This window comes from Chionomys nivalis, chromosome 9 (genome assembly GCF_950005125.1).
Source record: "Chionomys nivalis chromosome 9, mChiNiv1.1, whole genome shotgun sequence".
Lineage (NCBI taxonomy): Eukaryota > Metazoa > Chordata > Mammalia > Rodentia > Cricetidae > Chionomys > Chionomys nivalis.
In genome coordinates, this window is record NC_080094.1 from 82,766,011 (window position 1) to 82,792,329 (window position 26,319).

General features: G+C 41.7%; 1 protein-coding gene and 1 pseudogene across 9 annotated transcripts in view; one reads left to right on the plus strand and one right to left on the minus strand.

Annotated features, from left to right (window-relative positions):
- Window positions 1-26,319, minus strand: part of Ambra1 (autophagy and beclin 1 regulator 1) — a 199,627-nt gene that overhangs the window by 67,812 nt on the left and 105,496 nt on the right. The gene's annotated exons all lie outside the window — the stretch shown is intronic.
- Window positions 1,536-1,979, plus strand: LOC130881211 (alpha-ketoglutarate dehydrogenase component 4-like; annotated as a pseudogene).

Consider the following 26,319-nt stretch of genomic DNA (forward strand, 5'->3'; position numbering starts at 1 on the left):
GGAGTGGGACCTCTGCTGACTTCTCCTGGTTCTCTGCAGCAGAGGATTGGGAAAGCAAGGTAGGAAAGAGGAAGCACGTTCACAATTCTCTACAGTAGTGATGCTATACTATAGAGTTTCTCAGAAATAATATTTCTGAAATACATACATACTTCACAAGATAGAAACTGCCTATGTTATGTTCTATAAAAACAACTGACACACTGAGCCAGCCAATGTATCATCAGCAAAGAGATGAAGCCCTGACCTTTAACCTTACTGTGGCTAACAAAGACAGAGATTTGGAATCTAAAGTACAAAGTCTTGAAACATGCCCAGAATAAAGTATTTGTGATCACAAAACAAAGCATTTTTTTGGATAGCTGAGAGAGAACTGAATATTAAACAGATATTTATCAAACAGATTTGTGAAAGATGTCTATAAAATGGTAATAAGATGTGCTTCTTGTTGGAGATGAAAACCTAGTTAGGAAGATAAGACTTCCATCAAAAACATTACACACAAGAAAGGCAGCAAGAGTGTTCTAATGAAGAGACAGACAACCAGAGCCACAGTTGTTTTAAGGCAGTCACTGAGTTCTTGTCTCAAATACTACTCCCCCACCCCTTTTTCTCAAGACAGGGCTTCTTTGTGTAGCCCTGGATGTACTGGAACTCCCTCTGTAGACCAGGCTGGCTCCCAACTCAGAGATCCACCTGCCTCTGCTATGGGATTAAAAGGTGTGTACCACCACTGCCGGGTTTATAAAATCTCCTTAAAAGGATTGGAGTTTTGTTTTTGTTGTTTTTATCAACTTGACAAAAACTAGAGTTATCTGATAAGAGGAAAATAAAACTAAGAAATGCCTTAGATTGGTCTGTAGGCAAGCCTATGGGCATTTACAATTCTTTTTTTTAATATTTATTTATTTATGATGTATATAATATTCTGTGTGTGTGTGTGTCTGTCTCTGAAGGCCAGAAGAGGGCACCAAACCTCATTACAGATGTTTGTGAGCCACCATGTGGTTGCTGGGAACTGAACTCATGACCTTTGGAAGAGCAGGCAGTGCTCTTAACCTCTGAGCCATCTCTCCAGCCCGCCTATGGGCATTTAACAAACTTTTTTTTTTCCCTTAGAGACAGGGTTTCTCTGTGGCTTTGGAGCCTGTCCTGGAACTAGCTCTTGTAGACCAGGCTGACCTCGAACTCACAGATATCCACCCGCCTCTGCCTCCTGAGTACTGGGATTAAAGGCGTGCGCCACCACCGCCCAGCTTAAGATGCCAAATTTTACAACCTGAATTGTAACAACAATTTATCATAATCCTAGATCATTTGCTTACTTTGGGCACAGGTGATATGGAATGTAGCCATGTGACTCTCAGTCATTTGGTTGATATAACTGACAAGATCTCCCTATGTTATTAAGGCCTATCTTGAATTCCTGGGTTCAAGTAATGTCTCTGCTACAGTCTTCAAAGCAGCTATGAGTGAGTGCTACTGTGCCCAGCCATTTGATTCAACATTTGTTCAAAGAATGATCACAGGCCCCTGCTCGGGGGTCACGATGGGCAGCAAGATGGCTTCCGCCAGCAGGGTCGTGCAGGTAGTGAAGCCACATACTCCATTAATAAGGTTCCCTGACAGAAGAGACAATCCTAAACTCAGTGCCTCAGACGTTTTGAGATCTGCTGGGCTACCCTCTCACTCTTCTGTAATTTTACAGCATTCTAAAGGAAGCATATCCCCAGATCTGCTGATGCATCCGGGGCCCCCAGACACTGCAGAAATACTAAAAACATAACCTCAGAAGTACAGAAGGAAACCTATATCTCAAGAAGAAATGGACTTTATCCAGCGTGGAGGTCCAGAATGATCGCTGTGGCTGCTGTTTGTCGCCAGACAAAAGGATTATCTTTACAATAAAGGACTTCCAAAATGTCAAATGAAAATTGTATATTAAGCAACCTTAATAAATATTCTGCAAAAAGAATGAAGTATAGGAAAAAAAAAGAATGATCACAGAGCAGTACTGCCTTCTGTAAGAACCTCAAGTGAGTAGAGCATGATGGTGTAGGTCTGTAATTCCAGCACTGTGGAGGCTCTCCATGAGTTCTAGGCCAGCCTGGTCTACAAAGTAGTGCTAAAGATGACGAGCATATATATACAAAGGCAGTTCCAGAAGAAAAAAGAAAAGCCGGCACATAGACCTAGTCACATACTAGATTTGTCAATTTGGGCTTTGAACTAATGCCTAACATTTTCACAGAAATTGTCCCATTGCTGAACTCTCTAGCTCCTAACTTTACCCTCCCTCTAAACTGGTATCATTTTTACAACAGAATTTTTTCTTAATTTCTGTGAATGTCCTAGAAATATAATCACTGTATTACACTGTAACAGGCTGAAACAGAAAATCTGAGGACTGTAAGTGACCTGGCTAATTTTATGTCAACTTGCCACAAGCCAGAGTCACCTGAAATGAGTGAACCCCAACTAAGAAAATGCCTCCACAAGATCCCACTGTACGCATTTTCTTAATTAGCGATTGATGTAGGGGGTCCAGGCCACTGTGGGTGTGCCATCCCTGAGTTGTTGAAGCTATGAGGAGTAAGCCAGTGAGCCTCTGCAAAAGTCAGCTCCTGCCTCTAAAGGTTACTATACTGTTTGAGTTCCTGCCCCGACTCCCTCCAATGACGGACTACAGGGTGGTGGTGCAAACCAAATGTTTCATCTCGGCAACAGAAACCTTTAAGACAACAAGTATAAGCAATTTTTTTTTTTTTTTTTGGTTTTTTCGAGACAGGGTTTCTCTGTGGGTTTGGAGCCTGTCCTGGAACTAGCTCTTGTAGACCAGGCTGGTCTCGAACTCACAGAGATCCGCCTGCCTCTGCCTCCCAAGTGCTGGGATTAAAGGCGTGCGCCACCATCGCCCGGCAAGTATAAGCAATTTTTTTTAAAGATGTATTTATGTATTATGTAGACAACATTCCTTCCATGTATTCCTGCAGGCCAGAAGAGGGCACCAGATCTCATTATAGATGCTGTGAGCCACCATGTGGTTGCTGGGAATTGAACTCAGGACCTCTGGAAGAGCAGCCAGTGCTCGTAGTCTCTGAGCCATCTCTCCAGACTCAGCATGAGTAATTCTTTACTGAGGATGACTCTGAACCCCTCCTACCCTCCTGCTAAGTTTTGAGGTTACAGGTGTGTGCCACAACACCTAGTTTATAAGATCTGGAGACTGAACCTGTGGCCTCCTGAACCTAGCCAAGCAACCATTCTAACAACTGAGCCACGTCCTCAGTCCAAGACAAGACTCTTTCTGTTTGTTTCTTTTGAGACAGGGTTTCACTGTGTTGCCCCATCTGTCCTGGAACTCACAGAGATCCGCCTGCCTCTGTCTCCGGAGTGCAGGGATTAAAGGTGTTTGCCACCACTGCCTGGCCAAAACAATACTCTTGACTTGAGAAGAATAACAATCTAGTAGGAGAGAGAACATAAATACATAAATAACAAAATTACAAAGGAAGAAGACCCAGACATAGTGGCTCATCCCTGTAACGCCACTACTTTCAGGCAGAGGCAGGAGGACTGACATGAGTCCATCCTGGACTGCACAGTGAATCTCAGTTCAGACCAGACAAAATACACCAGGACCTTATCTAAACACCTTATAAAACGGTGGGGGGTGTTGGAGAGATGGCTCAACAGTTAAGAACACTACGGCACTGTCTGGTCTTCCAGAGGACCTGGATTCACTTCTCAGTACCCTCATGGTGGCTAACAACTCACCCTCTTCTGCCCTCTGCAGATACTGCATACAAGTGGCACACATACATACAAGCAAAACACCCATATATTTAAATAATTAAATTTAAAAATTTAAAACCAGGCAAAACCTCCTGCCTTTATAGAAGATGCATTTATGAGGGAGAAAGAAAGCAAGGATAAGTAAATCCCTTGTGACCCCTTTCTTCTGCCTCCCATGAGTCACCACATCAAACTTGTTGGGATAGTTTCTGAACTGAACTGTTTGGCTGAATTCCTACCTTACAAGAGAAGAGGAAAATCCCCCCCCCTCCCTTTTTTTGTTTTTCGAGACACGGTTTCTCTGTAGCTTTGGAGCCTGTCCTGGAACTAGCTCTTGTAGACCAGGCTGGCCTCGAACTCACAGAGATCCACCTGCCTCTGCCTCCCGAGTGCTGGGATTAAAGGCGTGTGCCACCACTGCCCAGCTAAGAGGAAAATCTTATTTAGACAAGTTAAACTTGCCTTAACAGAGAGGTACGATAAAGAAATTTGAATTCAGAGGTCCCTACTACTAAGCCACACGGCCTTACTCTAAGTCAGTAATAAATTTAGTAATGGAGGTCTGGTTTATGCTGTTATCTTTAATCCCTCAGAAAGGGAAGTAACTTTTAATGTCAGTTTTAATGTTTTACTCTACATATTAACTTTTTCAAAGGAGTTGTGAGTGACCCAAGATCTACGGTTAATACTATGCTCTTGGAAAAGCTGGGAAGAGGTCAAAGAACAACCATGCTATGAGCACTAAGGCTGCAGGATTATGTACAAATCCTAGACAATTTCTACCTCCTCACTGCTGTTGTGACCTCTTCTATTTAGGTGAACATATTCTTGTGGATTTTGGGTGGTGTGTGGGGGGGGTATGTGTGTGTGTTATTTTATTTATTTATTTATTTTTTTTTTTTTGGTTTTTCGAGACAGGGTTTCTCTGTGGCTTTGGAGCCTGTCCTGGAACTAGCTCTTGTAGACCAGGCTGGTCTCGAACTCACAGAGATCCGCCTGCCTCTGCCTCCCAAGTGCTGGGATTAAAGGTGTGCACCACCACCGCCCGGCTGTGTGTGTGTTATTGAGACAGACCTCTACTCAACTATGTAGCCAGGGATGATCTTGAGTTTCTGGACCTCCTGCCTTCACCTCCCAAGTACTAAGAATATAGGTGTGTACCAAGGTCTAATTTATATGGTGCTTAATGACTGAGCTCAGGGTCTTGTGCATCTTAGGCAGGACTCTACCAACTGAGCCCTGTTTTTGTTTGTTTGCTTTTGTTTTCTAGACATGATGTCTTACTCTCACTGCATAGCCCAATCATTCTACAGCACTAGTCAGGATGGATTTGAGGTGATGCTTCAATCTTAGACTCCTGGGGGCTAGGATAGGATTCCAGGCGTGAGCTACCACACCTGACTGGACTAGTTAGATGCTCCTTTATTAAATTCACCTGAAGTTGTCTCTTGAAGTCAAGAAGTCCCTGTGACTGGAACTTCTAAACTTGACAGCCGAGGCACCAAAACAACCAACTCTGGGTTAGAGTATGTAGTAGCTACTAGGGTTCCTTTTGGCTTCAGACACAGAGCTTTTTAAAGGAAGGCAGGAAGCTTTAGCAGTTGTCCTTAATATTTGGAAGAAATATGGAAGGAAGCATATATTCTCACCTGTCAAGTAGACAGACTAAATGACTCACTCAAATAATTCAGTAAATCACTAAAGGACCCAGAATGAGAACTGGCTGTCAACTTTTAGCTCACTTATTAAACACAAGATCAGTACTTCGCCGGGCGGTGGTGGCGCACGCCTTTAATCCCAGCACTCGGGAGGCAGAGGCAGGCGGATCTCTGTGAGTTCGAGGCCAGCCTGGTCTAGAAGAGCTAGTTCCAGGACAGGAACCAAAAAAGCCACGGAGAAACCCTGTCTCGAAACCCCCCCCCCCCCAAAAAAAAAGATCAGTACTTCTAAATCTTTGTGTTCACGACATAACTGGGCACTATATTTCTTGAAAATTTATCACAAGACAGGAAAAGACAAAACGACAATGAAGTCAGCAATATAAAAAACCACAACCATCATTCTAGTGATGCAAGGCCCCGCAGTCCCCATGAGCTGTCACCTGGCAGCATGTTACTGGGCAACTGTTTTCCCTGTCCTGGCACCAGCCAATCACTCCCAGGCAAATTTCTTCTATGCTCTAGGAAACACAAGCTTGCTCTGTGGAGTCTCTTATCACATAGGCCTTCCAACTTTGTGTTCTACTCTAGAATATACTATGTGATCCCTTCAACCTCAAAATCAGTATAATGCTGTACGTTTTAGTCAACGTTCCATGGCTGTGAAGAGACACCACAACCAAAGCAACTCTAAACATTTAATTGGGGCTGGCTTACTGATGGAGGAAGGTCACTGGCTAATAAAGAAACTGCCTTGGCCCATTTGATAGGCCAGCCTTTAGATAGGCGGAGTAAACCGAACGGAATGCTGGGAGGAAGAGGAAGTGAGCTCAGATGCAGGTCCTCTCAGAGGCAGACGCGATTAAGAAAGCCACCAGGTCAGACATGCTGAGTCTTTCCCTGTAAGACTGGTGCGACACAGATTATTCGAGATGGGTTGATCGGGATATGAGAATTAGCCAGTAAGGGCTAGAGCTGATGGGCCAAGCAGTGTTTAAAAGAATACAGTTTGTGTGTCGTTATTTCGGGGCATAAGCTAGCCAGGCGACCAAGAGCTGGGGCGGCAGGAACGCAGCCCGCAGCTCCCACTACAGCCTACAGTTTCAGAGTTTAGTCCATTATTGTCATGGCGGCAGCACGGCAGCACTCGTGCCACTGTACCAGTAGCTGGGAGCTGCATCCTGATGCACAGGCCAAGAGAAGGACTGGGCCTAGAATGGGCTTCTGGAACCTCAAAACCCACCCCCAGTAACACACTTCCTCCAACAAGGCCACACCTACTCCAAAAAGGCACATCCCCTAATCCTTCTCAAATAGTGATGACAAAGCATTCAAATACATGAGCCTATGGGGGCCATTCTTCCTCAAACCACCACACTGCAGTTAAGTCCTAGTAAAAATGCAGAGATCAAAGCTGGAGGCAGGAGGCAGGAGACATGAGAAGTGTCGTGAGGAAACCCCTATTGTGGCAGTACTGAGAGCTGAACCTAAGGCTTCAAGGAAGAAGGTGCGCACTTTACCGCTGACCTTCACCCACGCCCTTGAAATTCATCATGGTGCACATTCACTGGGGGTGCTGGATCTTCTGGAAATGGAGCTACCAACAGCTGTGAGCCACCATGTGGGTGCTGGGAATTGAACCCGGGTCCTCTGGAAGAACAGTCAGTGCTCTTAACCACTGAGCCCCAATTACTTTTTAATGTGATGGGAAAACATTGTGCTAGGTTATACAAGATGTCACCTTGCCCTCAAGAAAGAAAAACCTTGGCCGGGTGATGGTGGCGCAAGCCTTTAATCCCAGCACTGGGGAGGCAGAGGCAGGCGGATCTCTGTGAGTTCGAGGCCAGCCTGCTCTACAGAGCTAGTTCCAGGACAGGCTCCAAAGCCACAGAGAAACCCTGTCTTGAAAAACCAAAAAAAAAAAAAAAAACAAAAAAAAAACAAAAAAAAAAACCCACAGCTAATTATCTTTTATAGGGGATATTGTGAGAGAGTGATAAAATGATGGGGGGGGGGATTAGACAATTCCTGGACTTCTGAGTACAGAAAAACAATAGTAATTAAGCTCCTGAAAAGGCAGGAAAACAATAATTCAACCTTGAAGTTTTCTTTCTTTTTATTATATATACATTGGTGTTTTGCCTGTATGTATGTCTGTGTAAGGGTGTGGTTCCCCTGGAACTGGAGGTACAGTCAGTTAACGAGTTGCTGTCTGGGTGCTGAGAATTGAACCTGGGTCTTCTGGAAGAGTAGCCAGTGTTCTTAACTGCTGAACCATCTCTCCAGCCCCCAGAAAGTTTCTTAAAATATACATAAAGGGCTGGAGGACCAGCATTTGGTTCCCAGCACCCGTAGGGGACAACTCACAACTGTTTTTCACTCTGGCACCAGAGAGTCCAATGCCCTCTTCTTGCCTATGTGGACAATTTCATCCCAAACATTATCACAGACACGCACTTAAATAAAAATTAAAAACAAATACACAAATCTGGATAAAATGCTGTTTGCCTGTAGTCTCAGCTACTCAAGAGGCCATGGCAAGAAGATTATTTGAACTCGGGAGTTTGAGGCCAACCTGAATGTTTATATTAATATAAACAATGAGGCCAGCCTCATTACTCTGAGGTAAGCTCTCATGTACCCAGGTTGACTTAAAACTTGCTATGTAGCTAAGGCTAACCTTAAACTTCAGATCCTTCTGCCTCTATCTCTCAAGGCCTGGGATTACAGGCATATACCACTAACAGTTAAGGAAGAAAAAACAGTTGTTTTTGTTTGTTTGTTTTTTTGAGACAGGGTTTCTCTGTGTAGCCTGGCTGTCCTGAAACACAGTCTGTAGACGAGGCTGTCCTCTGCCTCCTGAGTGCTGGGGTTAAAGGCATGCACCACTACTGCCAGGCTGAAAATAATTTTAATGGCTTCGGAAATAAGTAAACAAATAATTCCTTGAAGGAATTCCATCTCAAATAGAAATGGAGACCATGTTGTCTAATTCCCAAGAGTACAGAATGGAAGCATTCATTGGTTTTCCCTCTACAGAGCTGACCCTATTGCTGAAAGATAAATATTAGGCTCAAGGAAAACAATACTGTACTGTTCAATGAAGATACCTAGTCCTTATGTGCAAAAGCCATAGTATAGGAACAATTCCATAAAATGAAAGAACAAGGTATCTGGTGGAGAAATAGAAAAATTTAAGAAGCAGCTTGAGAAGCTCCACAGATATCTGTAGTAAGATGAAGACAACTGCATTGTATTCCCTCGGGATCAACCAGAGCTCTTAAAGAGTAGATCAAGGAGAAAACTGATGGGGCAGATTAAATACTTTCATTTACTTTGAGACAAAGTATGCTCACTATGTAGCACTGGCTGGTTAGGCTGGCTTAGAACTCAGAGAAATCTATATGTCTCTGCCTCCTGAGTGCTGGGATAAATTGTTTGTTTTAGGTTAAGGGAAAAAAGAAAAGAAGGGTGGGTGGCAGAGGGGAGGAAAGAAAAGAAGGGTGGGTTGATTTCTAGTCCTTTTACAAAGCTGAATTAAACAAGTTAACTTCAAACTCTAGCCAGTCTGTCAGAGCCCAGTTTTATGAATAATTTGGAATAAAAAGTACTAATCATGATTAACAGAAAATTTTGTGTTTGGCTTCTTATAAGAAGGCAGTTCCAGAGTGTTTTCTTTTTTTTTTTTTTTTTTTTTTTGTTTGTTTTTTGTTTTTCGAGACAGGGTTTCTCTGTGGTTTTGGAGCCTGTCCTGGAACTAGCTCTGTAGACCAGGCTGGTCTCGAACTCACAGAGATCCACCTGCCTCTGCCTCCCAAGTGCTGGGATTAAAGGCGTGCGCCACCACCGCCCGGCCTCAGAGTGTTTTCTTGATATTTCCTAATGTCCACCATTTAAGAACATCAAAGAGAGCAGGGTGGGGATAGCTCATTCAGTAAATTACTTGCTATGCATGCACGCATGAGGACATGGTGACCTATGTCTATAATTCCTACCGGGGTCATAGACAGATCTCTGGAGCTCACTGGCCAGCTAGCCTAGCCAAATTGGTGAGTTCCAAGTTTACCATTGAGATAGAGACTCATCTCTTGGAGTTTGAGGACAGATTGGTCTACACAGTGTGTTCCAAGGCAGCTAGAACTACACACACACACACACACACACACACACACACACACACCAAAAAAAAAAAAAACCCTCTGGCTTCCACACATGCACAAAAACATGCAGGCCCCCTGCTCAACACACATGCACTATCCCACCAAAAACAGAATATATCAAAGCCCAAGCAAAATAGTCAATAGTTTAATGTCCAGGTCTTCCTTTGAAAAGAGAATAGATTTGTATGCCTTTAAGAAGTTAAATAGCAGCCGGGTGGTGGTGGCGCACGCCTTTAATCCCAGCACTCGGGAGGCAGAGGCAGGTGGATCTCTGTGAGTTCAAGACCAGCCTGGTCTACAGAGCTAGTTCCAGGACAGGCTCCAAAACCACAGAGAAACCCTGTCTTCAAAAACCAAAAACCAAAACAAACAAACAAAAACAAAAAAAAAGAAGTTAAATAGCCCTCAATTTCACCTGTATTAGCTAACAATACTCTTTGAGTCTATTTTTCTACACACAAATTCCCTCCTATGACAGACTGCTCAATGAAGGAAACAAAGAGAAGGGGAGAGGGAGGGAGGGAGGGAGGGAGGGAGGGAGGGAGGGAGGGAGGGAGGGAGGGAGGGAGGGAGGGAGGGAGGGATCTAATATAAACCCTGAGGATAATTAAATTTGTCAAAATTAGAAAGTTCGACTTCAAAGCCAGCGTCTTCTTTCAGTGAAGGGCTCCCAAGGCCATTGCTAGCTCGATTGTTTTAGTTGTGATCCACACACCCTGAAACTCTCAACGAATTTTAAGATGCCACAAAACCAATCAAACCAATACTACTTAGCTCTTCACTCAAGAATTTTGGGATGTTTTACTTTATAATTTTACTTTTCACTTTAAAGTCTCGGGGTCTAAGAAAGGAAGAATAAGGAATTATGTCATTCAAAACAAGGAGAGCAAATCAGGGCTAATGATGCAGGCCTCTACCCTCAGTTACTAGGGAGGTTCATACAGGAGGATCGCAAATTCAAGACTGGCCTGGCAAACTTAGCAAGACCCAGTCTCAAAGGTAAAAAGTAGAAATGGGGCCAGGCGGTGGTGGCGCATGTCTTTAATCCCAGCACTCAGGAGGCAGAGGCAGGCGGATCTCTGTGAGTTTGAGGCCAGCCTGGTCTACAAGAGCTAGTTCCAGGACAGGCACCAAAACTACAGAGAAAACCTGTCTCAAAAATCCAAAAATATAGAAATTGGGCTGGAAATAGAGCTCAGTAGTAGAATGCTTGTCTACCATACACATGGCCCAAGGTTCAATCCCCTCACCTCCTCCCGAAAAGGAGCCAATATCGCGCACAGGCTTGTAATTCTAGCACCTGGGAGATAGAAATAGGAGGTTCAAGGCCAGTCTTATTATTATTATTATTTTTTTTTTTTTTGGTTTTTCGAGACAGGGTTTCTCTGTGGTTTTGGAGCCTGTCCTGGAACTAGCTCTTGTAGACCAGGCTGGTCTCGAACTCACAGAGATCCACCTGCCTCTGCCTCCCAAGTGCTGGGATTAAAGGCGTGCGCCACCACCGCCCGGCCACAACAGATGTTCCTAAACTGTCCTACAGTCCCTCTACATGGACGTAAAGAAACTGTTTGAGCTTAGTTTTATTTATTTCAGCTTTGTAATCATATTTTAATTAATTTACTTAATAAGCAACATAACATTTTCCATTTTCAACCCAGTTACTTTAGTGGAATAAATGAAAAGTATTTTGACCAGAAACTATTTTATGCCTTTTATTAGTTCTCCATTAGCTTTGCTGGTAGCTGTATGTATGTATAAATTCTACATTAATGAAGATCCAGTTCAAATCGTTTAAATACTGAGACCTTTGACAGAAAGAAGACAGGACACTGTGAGAAGAAGGGCAGGGACTAGACAGCTCACCACTGTTGACTTTCTTCTTATCAGGCAAAAGAGATGAGGTTTCTTAGTGGGGAGACTGTTCTTTAGATTACAGTCTATGTTTCTATTTTTTGCCACCACTCCTCTGTCTTGAGAATGGAATCTACATCCCCCCAATCTAGACTAAGATGAACATGCTGCTTCTCTCACCTTCTGGAGCACACTTCAAGCTGTAGCAGCGGCCCCTTTCCGCCTCATTGTAAGTCTTGGCTAAGCCTGGAGGCATACTAGCCCATGGAGAGTCCCACAAAGCATCATGAAGCTCCAGTCAAAGCCAGCTTAAATCTGGTACACTGGCTATACTATTTAGAATGAAACTGCAAGTGTACACTCCTGAGCTTACCAAGAGTTATGACTGCCTCTCATCAGTCAAGGAGATGAACACCAAGGAAGTCCTAAATAGATTACTTGGTAAGTACTGATTTGTCTGTATGTGACTTGAGACCCAAACCACATACTCAATTTTGGAGCCCATAAAGTAGCTAACCACCACCAACAAGAAAGCCAAGGAGCAGATGACGTCCCATGCAAGGGAAGCCCAAGTGCCTCAGAAAGCAGCATGTAAAGCAGGGCACTCACAGCTGGCACTCGAGATGTGAGTACAGACTGTATCTCCATCCCAGACAACCCCTTCCCCACAGAGAAGTATGGCGAACTGCAGAGATGAGACACACAAAGACTCCCTGCCATAGTTTCCAGCAGCTTTCCTTATGACTTACTTCTGAAGAAGGAGCTGTGCATTATACATGAGACCACGAATGCAGGTTCACTTACAGACAATTTCTAAGTGCTCCCAGTTCATTCTGTCAGCCTTCCTCCTACACAGGAAGACACGTGGCCCCAGTGGGCCCCACCACCCACAGAGCTCTTGCACATCTTTTACCCTCAAGCACACTAAAGTACAGGGCTATATCCTATCGAATGCCCAGGGGAAAAGAAAAGGTAGTTTCTCTGAAATGCTATGTCTAGAAAACCAGAATTACTTTCTTATTGGGATGTCATTTTAAAACTCAATTTTCTCTGAATAATAATAAAAATGATGTAAGAAAGCTCTTTCATGCATGTTTCAAATCTACACATCTACTCCGTATGCATAAGGAAAATTACAAAAGAAATTGTTGAGCATGAACTGCCAGGCTACTTGGCATCTCCAAACCCTCTTGGGGTAGAATATTACAACAATGGGCCCTCACAACACAAGTTTCCCGGTATCTGTCTCTAGATAGAACCCTTCCAATATACCAGGAACACAAGGAACCAGGTACATTGGCACATGCTTGTAAAGGTGAGACAATAGGATTTTTTATAAACTCTAGACTACCTAGAGAATACTAGGATGGCCAGGGCTATGCCAAGGGTAGCACAGTTTAAAAAAAAAAAAGAGACAGAAATATTGGGGTTCAAGCTGAAGGTCAGAAAAGCAAAACATCCAGCCACTGGCTCTTACCTCTACCTCAGTTCAAAAAGGCGATCTTGCCTCCAGGAATCTCAGAAGGTGACTGTGCGTGACAGCTGTCTCCTCCCATCTTCTATTCCTCTCTAGGGCTGGGATTAAAGGTGTGCACTACTATCGCCAGGTTTCTATGGCAAACTAGTGTGGCTGCTGGGATTAAAGGTGTGTGTCACCACTGCCTGGTCTGTAAGGCTGATTAGTGTGGCTGTTTTATTCTCTGAACTTCAGGAAAGCTTTATTTATTAAATACAAGAAAAGATATCACTACAGCTAAGAACCTGTCTTAACAACACAAAACCTAAGAAAGGATAATATAACACAAGATGAAAGGAGAAGTTCATTGTATCTTGGAGCCTGACCTATCCTGCCTTACGTTTAGAATAATGAGACCCTGTGAAAGAACAGTAAAGAGGCTGGTTTACTGGTAAACAGAAAAAGTCAACCCTCCTGCCAAATCCCAGATGTGCATGTAATGCCATCTGTGTCATGGCTACTCTATGCTTTCCATAGTTGCTTTAACAATTACCAAGAATTTACTGGCTTAAACAACATAAATTTATTATCTTTCTGCAGGTCCAAAGTTCAATAAGGGTTCCAAGGAATTGCTAGTCCTTTCTTTCTAGGTGTCACAGAAAGAATTCTGTTCCGTATACTTATAAGAAACTAAGGTTTCTGATTCCTTCCTGACTATCAGAAGGAAAACCACTCTTATCTTCATGACTGTATTGCTGAAAATTGTATCTAACCATTCTGCACTCTACTTTTAACAGCTCATGTAATAAGAATGAGACTATGCAGATAGCCCTGGACAACCCCCCTGGGATAGTTCATTTTGACTGCCAACTACACAGGGCTTAGATTCACTATAGAAACAAACCTCTGGGCAGGCCCATGGGGAAATTTTTAGACTAGGCTAAGGTTGGAAGACTCACGCTATAATGTAGGCAGTACCATTTGATAAGCTCGAGTCCTAGACTGACTAGCAGAGAGGGAACTAAGAAGCAGCATCCATTGCTCTCTGGTTCTTTACTGTGGATGCAATATGAGTAGCTGTCTCAAGTCCCGACCACCACAATTCTCCACCGTGATAAATTATGTCTCAAACTGTGATTCGAACTGCTTTTGATTTCTTTTGTACAGTATTTTGTTGGAGCCTTAATACAAATAACTAGTACACCCCCCAACTTAAGACCCATAACACTAGTCCCCACTCCGGAAGTTCTATAAATTACTTCATCTTATCTGCAAACTCCTTACTCTGGAGGGACTAGGGCAGATTATTTGGCAGATCATTATTACAATCTAAGATTACCTAGCCACATTATTAAGTGACCATGAAGAACTGCTAAGAGGCAAAACCAATCAAAAGGATTGCACACACAGTTTAAGGGGCAGTGAATAATTTTAAGCCATTTCCTCAGCAAACTGATACAATGGCTAAGGCCAGACCACCTCCGAATGCTGTACAATCCTTAAACCAAGAACACACACCTACTCTACTCTGCTTGTTCAACAAATTTGACTATGAGGTCACTCAGTCTTCTGTTCTCTGGTTCAGAAAACAAAACAAAATGGTTGTACTATATTCACTCTAGTCCAAGTCTAAAATTAATTTTGCTTATTATTTCACCTGAACCAGAGAGAGGCTTTGTGTTCCACAACTAGAAGCTATATACACGAAAAAGATATACATGCTGGAAGTCTTTTTTTTTTTTTTTTTTTTTTGGTTTTTCGAGACAGGGTTTCTCTGTGGTTTTTGGAGCCTGTCCTGGAACTAGCTCTTGTAGACCAGGCTGGCCTTGAACTCACAGAGATCCGCCTGCCTCTGCCTCCCGAGTGCTGGGATTAAAGGCGTGCGCCACCACCGCCATAAAAACATTAAAAGCAGGGCTAGAGAGACGGCAGTCAAGAAGACCCAGGGTTGGTTCCTAGCGTCCGCATAGTGACTCACAACCATCTGTAGTTTCAGTTCCAGGGAGTCTGACACCTTCTCCTGACCTCCACAGGCAACGTGTGCACGTGGAGTGCATGCATATATGTAGGCAAAGCACACTTGCACATTTAAAAAGATTAAAAGGAAGAAGCATCTTTTAACAGACCTAAAGCTACTAATGGGAGAAGAGAATCTGCTGCTACCCACCATCTATCTCTCCCCTGTGCACAATGACCCATGAGAGTACGATTGAAACAGGGCTTTCTCAAATTTGCTGATATTTAGAGGTATGGAAAACTTCAGTGGCAGGAAAACACCAACAGCAAGCTAATGTCCTCTTGGCTCTTTTGGCTGACTTCCCTGTGCCTGGGTCTTGACTATTAATTGAATGCTATTCAGATTCCATCTCAAAAACAAATGAGGATGGAGACCAGAGGCCTGCTTTCTCCAGACTGATAAGAGCAGCACAGTGCAATTATACCCGAATAGCTTTGTTTTGGAATGTAATCACCGCCCCAGCCTTCTTCCCAATGGGATGGCAACAGTGTAATTACCTCTTCAGGATTCATTGTTTGGGAATGTAATTCTCAAACAGGCCTTCTTTCTAGGGGAAGGAGCTACAAGAACAATCTTTAGCTACAAGAATGTAAGAATCTGTATCCCTTTCCTCAGTAGCAGTTTTATGATTCCAGCAAGTTATATTTTATATATATTTATATATATATTATATATATTTTTTCCTACCTATGAAAAAAATTTACACATCAGTATAGTTCTGCTTGAAAAGTGCCAGTCTAGAAGTGACCGCCCGAGCCCTGATTCTAGCTCTGTCAACTATCTCTGTTTCTAGAGGTGACCGCCCGAGCCCCGATTCTAGCTCTGTCAACTATCTCTGTTTCTTCCACTTCCTTTATAAAAACAAAATAAAACAAAACAATAAAAACACCAACAATAATAGTACATCATAGAAATGTGAAGATTAGCATGTCAGGAATACTCAAAATAGTATCTGACAGAGTAAACTGGTCTTAAGATTTATATATCTGTTTGTCTGAAACAGGATCTCATGTAGCCCAGGCCAGCCTCAAATGTATAATGATGGTGGTCCTGAATTTCTGGCCCTCCTGCTTCTACCACTAAGTGCTGGAATTACCAGTGTATGCCACCATGCCCAGGTTTATGTGGTGCTGGAGATCAAAACCAGGGCTTTAAACATGATTAGCCAAGCATTCTATCAATTGAGCTATATCTCCAACTACTGTTTTTTAAAAAAGCATATTCGAACTGGGGAGTAGTGGTACACACCTTTAATCACAGCACTTGTGGGAAGGGTGCAGAGGCAGGAGGAGCTCTGTGAGTTCGAGAACACCCTGGTCTAAAGAGTGAGTTCCAGGACAGCCAGGCCTATTATTTAAAAAAACAAAACAAAAAACAAACAAACAAACAAAAAAAACAAACATTGAAAGCTAGAGGTATTAACATACACTTGTAATTCCAACACTTGGGAAAATGGCAAGAAGATGAGGACAGTCTGCACTACAAGAGACCCTGTCTTAAAGGAAAAAAGTAATTTGAAATATGATATTACACAGCCAACAAATTTAGAAATATGATCTAATACTAGCTCATGGCTATGTCTGAGTCAATAAGTTCCCTATTTTCACAATCCCTTTGTCATTTTGTCATGATGGGCAATGTTTATGGAAATTACTTTATTTGTATGTTAATACAAAGTAACGTTAAAAAAAGTGGGGATATGCACAATTACTCCTGCTTATTAGAATGAAATTTCACTCTGGCCGAGTCTGTGACAGTTTTGTACTATTTATTTATTTAATGTTCTAGTCCAAAAGAAACTACCAATACAGTGTTGCAAAACCTTTTTGTGGAGAAGTCAGCAAATACAATAAAAAGCAACCACTGGCAATACATGGGTATGGCAGATTGTAGAGACAGTTCATTCTGGCCATTTTTGTTTGTGAAAATAAATGGTGTATTTTCCTCAAAGGTCTATTGTGCAACCCACTTCTAACTGGGAATTTGAACTTCCTAACTACTGTCAAGATTTCTCTCTGTTCCTTTATAGCCCAAACCAGTTAAATCTTCTCCTATGGTAAATGTTTTGTTTTCCTTTTTTTGGGGGGGGGGGGTTATTGTTTGTGTGTATCATGGAATATTCCTTTATGCTGTGTGAAGATGTGTTATTGTGATTGGTGTAATAAAGAACTGAATGGCCAATAGCTAGATAGGAAGATGTTAGGCAAGACTCCTGGGGACAGAAAGGTCTCGGGAGAAGAGGAAAGGTGGAGTCGCCAGCTTGATGTAGAGGAAGCAGGATGGGCAAAATGGAGATGAGGTAACAAGCACATGGAAGAAAATAGATTTTAAAATATGGGTTAATTTAAGTTATAAGAGCAAGTTAAAACTAAGCCTAAGCTAAGGTGAACCCTTTATAGTTAAGAGTAAGTATCCACTCTGTCAAAACAAAGATCCCTTTACACACGGCGCCCAGTGTCGGGCCATAGAAGGCCTGAAAAAACTTTTTAAAGGAGTCTGGAATACAGAGTCAAACAGGTCTTCCTGGTGACTGTGGTCTCTCGAGTAAGCTCAGTGGCAGCATACAGAGACATGGTACTGACTGCCGCCTGCAGGCTGGAGCCAGCTGTCGGCTGGTGGCTGTCATGGCAAGTTGTCTCAAATGGTCAGTGAGCACTGTAAGCTCTTAGTAAAGCCAGGTCCAGACATGGAAAATCTTTAAAAAGGTACAGCATGCTTAGAAATATGTTTAGATGCTAAAAAAAGAAAAGAAAATTGGCATAACAGTCAAAGAAAAAAGTTTAAAAATAGTAAAATCTTTAAAGAGAGTAAACTACTATTTAAAAAAAAAAACAATAAACCATGTAAAGAGGGAAAATATACAGGGTATCTGGATCCTGTATGGTGCTTTGTTGACTTTGAATTTTTAAAATGCTAATGTACAAAAAAATAGCTTCTGAGAGATATTGGATTATAGAAATTGCTAAATTAAGCCAACCCATATATTTTAAGAATGTCTTCACTTCAAAATGGAAGTCAAAATAATATGCTGTGTTGGGGGAGAGGTTATGCCTTTGTTTCCAAAGAACAAAAAATATGATTTTCTTCAATGTTAATACATATCAGATTTCATTGGGGAGGAACCTGGCTGCAGACATGAGGTGGAAAGCCAAGAAAGACTACAGGACAGATGACATACATGTTGACCCCTCTACTATGGCAACAGTTCTGTGCTGTGGTATAATCCTTTTGTATTCCTCTCGTTGGTTAATAAGCAGCTGCTCTACTGGGCGGTGGTGGTGCACACCTTTAATCCCAGCACTCGGGAGGTAGAGGCAGGCATATATGTGAGCTTGAGGCCAGTCTGGTCTACAGAGTGAGTTCCAGGACAGGCTCCAAAGTTACACAAAGAAACCCTGTCTCAAAAACCAAAAACATCAACAAAGAAAAAACAGAAGCCACTTTAGTCTATAGCAAGGAAGAATAAAGTCAGGGAAGCCAAACAGAAACACAGGGAGAAGGAAGGGCAAAGTTGAGAGACACAAGCCAACCACCCAAAAAGAAAGATGTAAGAAGACCAGTAAAGTCATGGCCATGTGACAATACACAGATCAAAAGAGGGTTAATTTAAATGTAAGAGCTAGTTAGTAATAAGCCTCAGTTATTGGTCAAACATTATGTAATTAATATTAAGTCTCTGAGGGATTACTTAAAAGTGGCTGCGGGACTAGGGAGGGAGGGGTCCGTTTACAGCTGAGACTGGATAGACATGATAAATGCTGTTGGTTACAGAGTCCTCATGACTTACTATTTCATGCCATCCTTTCATATAACATAGATGACGATTTATACTAGTTTGGTTATATAGTATAAATGGACTTATCAAGTTGACAGATGCCTTTTACCTGCTCAAACATAGAACAAAAAATGGTCTGACTCGTATAGACCACACATTCCATACTTGTATCAATGTGTGTATGTGTGTGTGTGTCCTTTAAAAGTTTATGTGTTTTCAGAAAAAAAAAAAAGGAGCAGATACCAATGCAAACAAGGAGCCCAGCTGATCCAGCCTCTCAGAATGACTATTACAGTTTCCTCAAAATTCTGTATCCAGAACAACTTCAAAGCTGCTAGTTGAGACGGTCCAGCCTCACAGACTAACCAGTTAGGACTTCATATAAGCTTTACACTTTCTCATCACACAGAGACTGAACAAAAAATAATACAGCTAGCTCTCCCAGGACTCGATCATTGTCCCAATTTTCTCAGGGTGCTCTAAAGATTCTGGCGCCTCCGGACAACAGGAAACACTCTAGAGAACATGATGCCCACAATCTCAAGAGGTGGGGTTGGTGGGTTTTGGTCATTTAGGATGTTATAGATGTTTGTCATCATTTAGGGGGCTTGGTTACAAGTTGTTATTGGTCATGGTAAGGAAAAAAGCTGAATAAAGGAGATTAGAAGCCCAGCGGTGGTGGCGCACGCCTTTAATCCCAGCACTTGGGAGGCAGAGGCAGGTGAATCTCTGTGAGTTCGAGACCAGCCTGGTCTACAAGAGCTAGTTCCAGGACAGGCTCCAAAGTCACAGAGAAACTGTCTCGAAAAACCAAAAGGAAAAAAAAAATAATAAAGGAGATTAGACTTAGAAAACTCTTTCTAAAGGGAAAAGGGGGAGAACATAGTATAGAAATGATGGGATAAAAGGGTACATAGTTGAGTCTACTTTTAAGCAAAGCTCCATCCCTGGTTGAGGAAAAAGAGTCATTTTTCTTTAGGGACACGGCTCATGCCCCAGTGGATAGCTCCACAACCTTGCCTATACTGTGTGCATTAACTGAACTCAATGAGATGGTAATAATAAGAGGACAGGAAGGAGACAGGTTTGTGTAGAAGGGGAAGTTGGAAGGAGGTAAAGTGGGTAGGGAGGATCAAAATACATTATATAAAAAATAAAAAACTCCAAATAAAATATATTGTATGATGTTTTCAAAGAATACTACTTTTTAAAAGAAGAATGTTTTTACAGGATGGAGGATGTGGTTAAGAATATAACTAGTTAGCTCTCAAGTGATAATACAGAAGCAAAAGAAACACCCACAAACTCCAAAAGGCATTACTCAGTCACCTACCTATAGCTATCTCTTTCCACATTAAGGCTTGTCCCATAATATCCATGCTGGCTGTTCCAGTTCAGGTAACAGGGATGGAGGGGGAAGAGCAGACCTTGTGGATCAGCAGGTATTAAAGGAAAATTAACCCAGAGGTTGTCTTTACTTCGGTCATCGGAGTGAGGGGTAAGGCCTGCCAGCTCCCATGGCATTTCCAGGCAGCTTGGAATAAAATAAGGCTTCTGGGGACATGAAAAGGGATAATGTAACTTGACCCTGAGGTTTTTAAAAAGAAGCAGAAGGGGGCTGATGAGAGGGCTCATTAGGTAAAGATACTGAATATCCAGGCCAGATGACCTGATTTGATTCCCTGAACCAAAGCAAAGGCAGGAGAGAGCCAACTCTACAAAGTTGTTCTCTAACCTCTACACATGTGCCGCGGCACATACACCACCCCTATCATGTACACAATAATAATAACAATAAATCATTTTTAAAAGAAGTGGTGAATAGTTTACATGGATCATTACCTTCCTGCATGCATACTCATCCCTTAGGGAAAAGTAAATAGAGAAACAAGACAACGAAGAGCAATGTTATTCTAAGCCCTTCCTGGGTTTACAATAGATTTCTGCTCCCAAAGAAAGTTTATGAAGATTAGAGGAGAAAACAAACACATGAAGAACGGCCCTGCCTCCATTAGAAATATGGACTTTGACTTGGTACCGAGGTTTTACCTTCCTTCTATTCGAGCTGATTTCTAGAGCACTGGATTATTTGTTCTAGGGGATACAAACATATCAGAACACATACAAATCACATCCTACAGAGAGAAGTGAAGAACTCTAGAACTAAAGCGGGTTGTTTCAGGTTATTGGACATCCTCAGAAAGTACATTCAAAATGAACAGTAATTCTAAGAAGCACACGCCTTAGGATTTCTATTGCTGTGATAAACACCAACATCCTAAGTATTTTCCTCTCAGGGAGTAAAGGGTTTGTTCTGCTTAGACTTCCACATTACCAAAGGAAGTCAGGGCAGAAAACTAGAGACAGAAACTGACTCAGAGGCAATGGAGGAACATTGCTTACTCACTTGCTCAGACTGCTTTATAATAGTGCCCAGGACCAAACCAGCCCAGGGGTGGCACCACCCACAATGAACTGTTTCTTCTCATAGCAATCACCAATTAAGAAAATGCCCTGAAGGCTTGCCCATAGGCCAATTTGGTAGGAACATTTTCTCAACTGAGGTTCACACTTCCCAAATGACTCTAGCTTTTGTCAAACTAACATTAAAACTAGCCAGCACAGAACACAACCATGGGACTTAAGCATTTATTTAGATCATGCTAGGTCTATGAAGTTCCAGAGGACAGACAACTCAAAATATAAGTCACCAGTGGGGTCTCATCCAGACATGATGAAGTTATTTTTTTAAAAAAATATTTATTTAGGGGCTGGAGAGATGGCTCAGAGGTTAAGAACACTGACTGCTCTTCAGAGGTCCTGAGTTCAATTCCCAGCAACCACATGATGGCTCACAACCATCTGTAATGAGATCTGGCGCCCTCTTCTGGTGTGTGGGAAGCAGAATGCTGCACACATAATAAATAAATAAATAAATAAATAAATAAATAAATAAATAAATAAATAAATAAATAAAACAAAACAAAAAATGCCTAAAAATTTATCTATCTATCTATCTATCTATTTATTTATTTATTAATTATGTATGCAATATTCTGTCTGTGTGTATGGCCAGAAGAGGGTGGTTGCTGGGAACTGAACTCAGGACCTTTGGAAGAGCAGGCAACGCTCTTAACCTCTGAGCCATCTCTCCAGCCCCGAAGTTAATTTTTTTAAAAAAGGAAGAAATAAGACAAGTAGGAAGAAAGATTAAAAGTTGGAAGAAAGGTCTGTAATAGTTACTTTTTTGTTGTCGTAGTTAAAAACAGCATGACCAGAAGCAACTTATAGAAGAAAGAGTTTATTTTGGTTTGTGGATTCAGAGGGAGAATCCAGAATGGCGGGCAGACCCGGAAATAAGCAGCAGGCATGGTGTCTGGAGCAGGAAGCCAAGAGATCACATCTTCAAACACAGAGCAGAAGGAGAAAACTTTGCTACATAGCAGCAAACAATTAGACTGCTGAACAGATATTTACTTCAATAGCACAAAAGATGTTTTCAAGTGCAAACGCTGTGACTGCTTTACTTGGGTAATATAGCCAGAGACAATGGTGTGGACACACAGAACTGTCAAGCCCTTCATTTACCCACACATCGGTATCCTAGAGTAATCTAGTACTCAAGGCTGAGGTAGGATGATTATAAATTCAAGGTAACCCCATGTTACTTAGTGAGTTTGAGGATAGCCTGGACTGATAGTCCTTGGGTCACCTTCCTGCAACATACATTAAAAAAAATTCAGTGAGAGCAAAACAGTGGTAAAGAGGACACTAATTTATACAGGGCCCAAATTTTATAATAAAAACTGCAGAGTAGACCAGGTGTGGTGGCACACACCTCTAATCCCAGCACTCTGGTGGCAGAAACAGGAGCACTAGGGTGAGTGTGAGCTACCTTGTGAGCTCTAGGCCACCATGGCCTACAGAGCAACACCCATCTAAAACCACCTAAGCAGACCAACACACAATAAAGCCACAATAAAAACCCTCACATAGTGAGCATCACTCATATCAACTGAATGTCTATTGTGGGTCATACAGTTATCAGTCTATGTACTTCACACACAGGAACTTATCATCCCTACCTGAAATTCTGGACCTAGAAGTATTCTGGATGTCAGACTTTCCTCCCTTGATTATGGGTTATTGGGACCCAAGTGAAATTTAAAACTTATGTTTCATGTATACATGGTCTAAAGGTAATTCATACAATACCTTAAATAATTTTATACATGAAATAAAGTAGTGTTTCCCCCTGCACTGTATTGATGCTCAAAAAGTTGGATTTTTGAGCATTTCAGAATTTCAGATTAGAAATTATTCACTTGTTAATTCATTTGACCCTTAATCCTATATGCTAAGCCCTATTCTTAGGTTCATTATACAGGTTTAGAAACCTGAGTACCAAAGATAAACAAATTACCTAAGATTAAATTTCTAAAAAGAGCAGAATGAATATTTAATCAAAAACAGTCAGGTCCCAAAACCTGCCTGTAAACAGACTTACTCTGCAAACGGTAGCTGTACTTCCGTGAGGCCCCACTTAAACCATGAAGGGGCCACAATCCATGTTTTTTCAAATAACGCTAAAAGTCATGCAGTACTCACACAAGTCCAGTTCTGAGCTGTAGTTCAGCTAACCTATCTGGATTGGCAACAAAACTTCTAGGGAAATCATTAAGATTCTTAGTGGCAGGGCCCAAAACAAATGAACAAATAAACAAACAGCAACAATAAAAAAACAAAACCTAACCCCTCAAAAATAACACAGAAAACCAAAATCAGGTCACTCCCTGGTTAGACTGTAAGCTCCCTGAGGGCATTTAATTTTCTTGTAACATCCCAAGTGCCTTGGAAACAGCTAAGCAACAAACATTCATAAAGCGCTGTGCATTCCAAAATGACTCAGGGTAAAGTGTGTGGGGGGGAACACTCAGAAAAACCAAGTGTCAAATATTAAAGGGATAGCAATGTTTATTGACAAGCCCAATATTTTCCGTCCTGAAGAAGTATGGGGAATGCAGCACAAACACCTGAAGTCAGGTTCTCAATAAGCACACCTTTCACTGGTGTTCTAAGAAGATTCTAGGGAGATGGGCTGAGAGAGAGTACGTAACTGTGCCAATGGCTGTGCATACCAAATAAGCAGAAAAGCTTTATTTGGTTTTGGCCAGCAGCTGGGACTGTGTTCTCAAGGAGGCTCCATTTACCATTTCTAGGCAACCACGCCGGTCCTTTATCATCCTCACTTTCATCACGGGAGCAGAAGGAAAGGTAATTAGGTTAATTATTAAAGCAGTACTAGTTAGTAGCACCACCACTAATTTCCATTTATCTGGGCTTATAAACAGTCACCTTAATTGATGTTGAGTTGGAATGTGCTACTCACTTTACCTCCCTAGCTACAGGGTTCCAGGTAGGAACAGAGCAGAGAGAGAGAAAGAATGCAAATCAGTCTTTATTCCTATTTGTACTTAATACCGAGATGACCCAACTATATTACTATCACTCATCTTCCCAGATCTGACAATTAAAGCACAGAGCTGGCACGCAGTGACTAGCAAAGCGATCTGTTATACCGGACGATCGTGCTGTTATCAGGTCGTCAGAAAGCCCAAGGCCGCAAATGTCCACTGAGGTTGGCCAAACTAGGCTAGAAAGACCCTGACAGGAACTTCCTAACATACCAAGCAAGTGGAAGATATTAGTATTTTATTGGAAGTAAGAATGCCAGTGTTGGCAATACAGGATCCATAATTCCAGTACTTGGGCAAGTTGAGGCAGGTTTGGAAGTGTAAAGCCAGGCTGGGCTCCACATTGAGACCCTGTTTCAATGAACAAAAATTATCAAATGAGAAATGGTATGTGGAAGGGGACAAGATGCTGATGAGGAAAAACAAATTATTGTAAGGAGATAGCTCTGTCTTACCTAAACTAGCCAACAAACAAATTACTGTAAGGAGATAGCTCTGTCTTACCTAAACTAGCCAACAAACAAATTATTGTAAGGAGATAGCTCTGTCTTACCTAAACTAGTCAACAAACAGTAGGATGCTTGGAATATAAGATTACATAAAGCAATTAAGTTGTGTCTGCGACATCTCTGGATTTAACAAATCAATGACTGCACAACAGAGGGAAAAGGAACAACAGAGCTGTGGTGGGCAATGTTTACCTATCTTACCAGATTCAAGTTAGCATAAATATCACATAAATTCTAATAAAATATTTTTTGAAAATTAGTAAAAGCATGGTAGATGAGATTCATGTAATACAAAGTCAGTATAGGAAAAATGAGACCCAAAACAAACAAAAGATACAGAAAACAAACACCAAAAAGGCACAATAGACAAAAATCCACAATAATTTTAAATATGAATTAACTAATAATCCAAAGACAGAGACTGTCCGATGCAAGGAAAAACAAGATGTGGACCAGCTAGAAGGCTCAGCAAGTACAAGCACTCACTATGTGAACCTAACAATCCTAGTTCAATCCCCAGAAGCACGGTAGAAGGAAAGCATCCTATCCCAACGCTGTCCTCTTACACAGAGAGTGTACTAGTTATATTAACAGTGCCATGGAAAATGGCACAGGCATGTCCACACTCACATTACATACAATAAACAGACAAACAAGTAACAAATACTAAGGTACAAAAATATTCCTTTCTTTTGCTTTTTTTTTAAAGGTGTAAATAAAAGTCACAGTCTCGTGGCTTATTCACGAGAGACTGAGGCAGGAGGCTCCCTGTGGAGTCAAGGTTAGCTCAGGTTCCACGGCAGCATGAGCCACACAGTGAAACTATGGTAAACAAACAGATACACACACAAAAAAACAACTAAGCTGAAACTGAAAGGTAGAAAAAGATTTGAGATCAGAAACCATGAAAGAGTTGGACTAGCTGTACTAATACAAAAGTAAAAGCATTTTAGGAGAGTTAATTTTAATTCATCATGAAGACATAAAAATTATGAACATGTATGCATCTAATGATAATGTCAAAACCACACTATTAGTCAAGCATCTGCACTTCACTATCACCACACATCCTGGGCAAGCACAGGTGTCAGTTAGCCCATATGCTAAGGCAAAACACAAGTTACAATAAATTTAAAATAACTGAAATCATACAAAATGTTTTTAAGCCACACCAAAGTTAAATAAGAGATTTTTTTTAAAAAAAAAAGGAAAGTAGAGACAATCAAAAGCATGTGAAAATAGAAGACAGCACCCCTAAACAACTAAACCAGTGGTTATTGACCTTCCAAATGCTGTAATTCTTTAACACAGCTCCTTATGTTAAGGCGACCCCAACCATAAAATTATTTTTTTGCTACTTCATAACTGTAATCTTGCTACTGTTACGAGTCGTACTGTGATTATCTGTGTTCCCAATGGCCTTATGAGACCCCAGTGAAGGGTCCTTCAACAACTCCAAAAGGGTTACGGCCCCACAGGTTGAGAACCAAAGGACTAAAGTATAAAAGGAGAAACAAAGATGACTGGGCACAAGGCCATCTCTAATCGAGGACATCTGACGAGATTCCAATGACCTGTGGGTAAGAGCATGAAAAAACTGATACTTCCCATTGATTTTAATCAA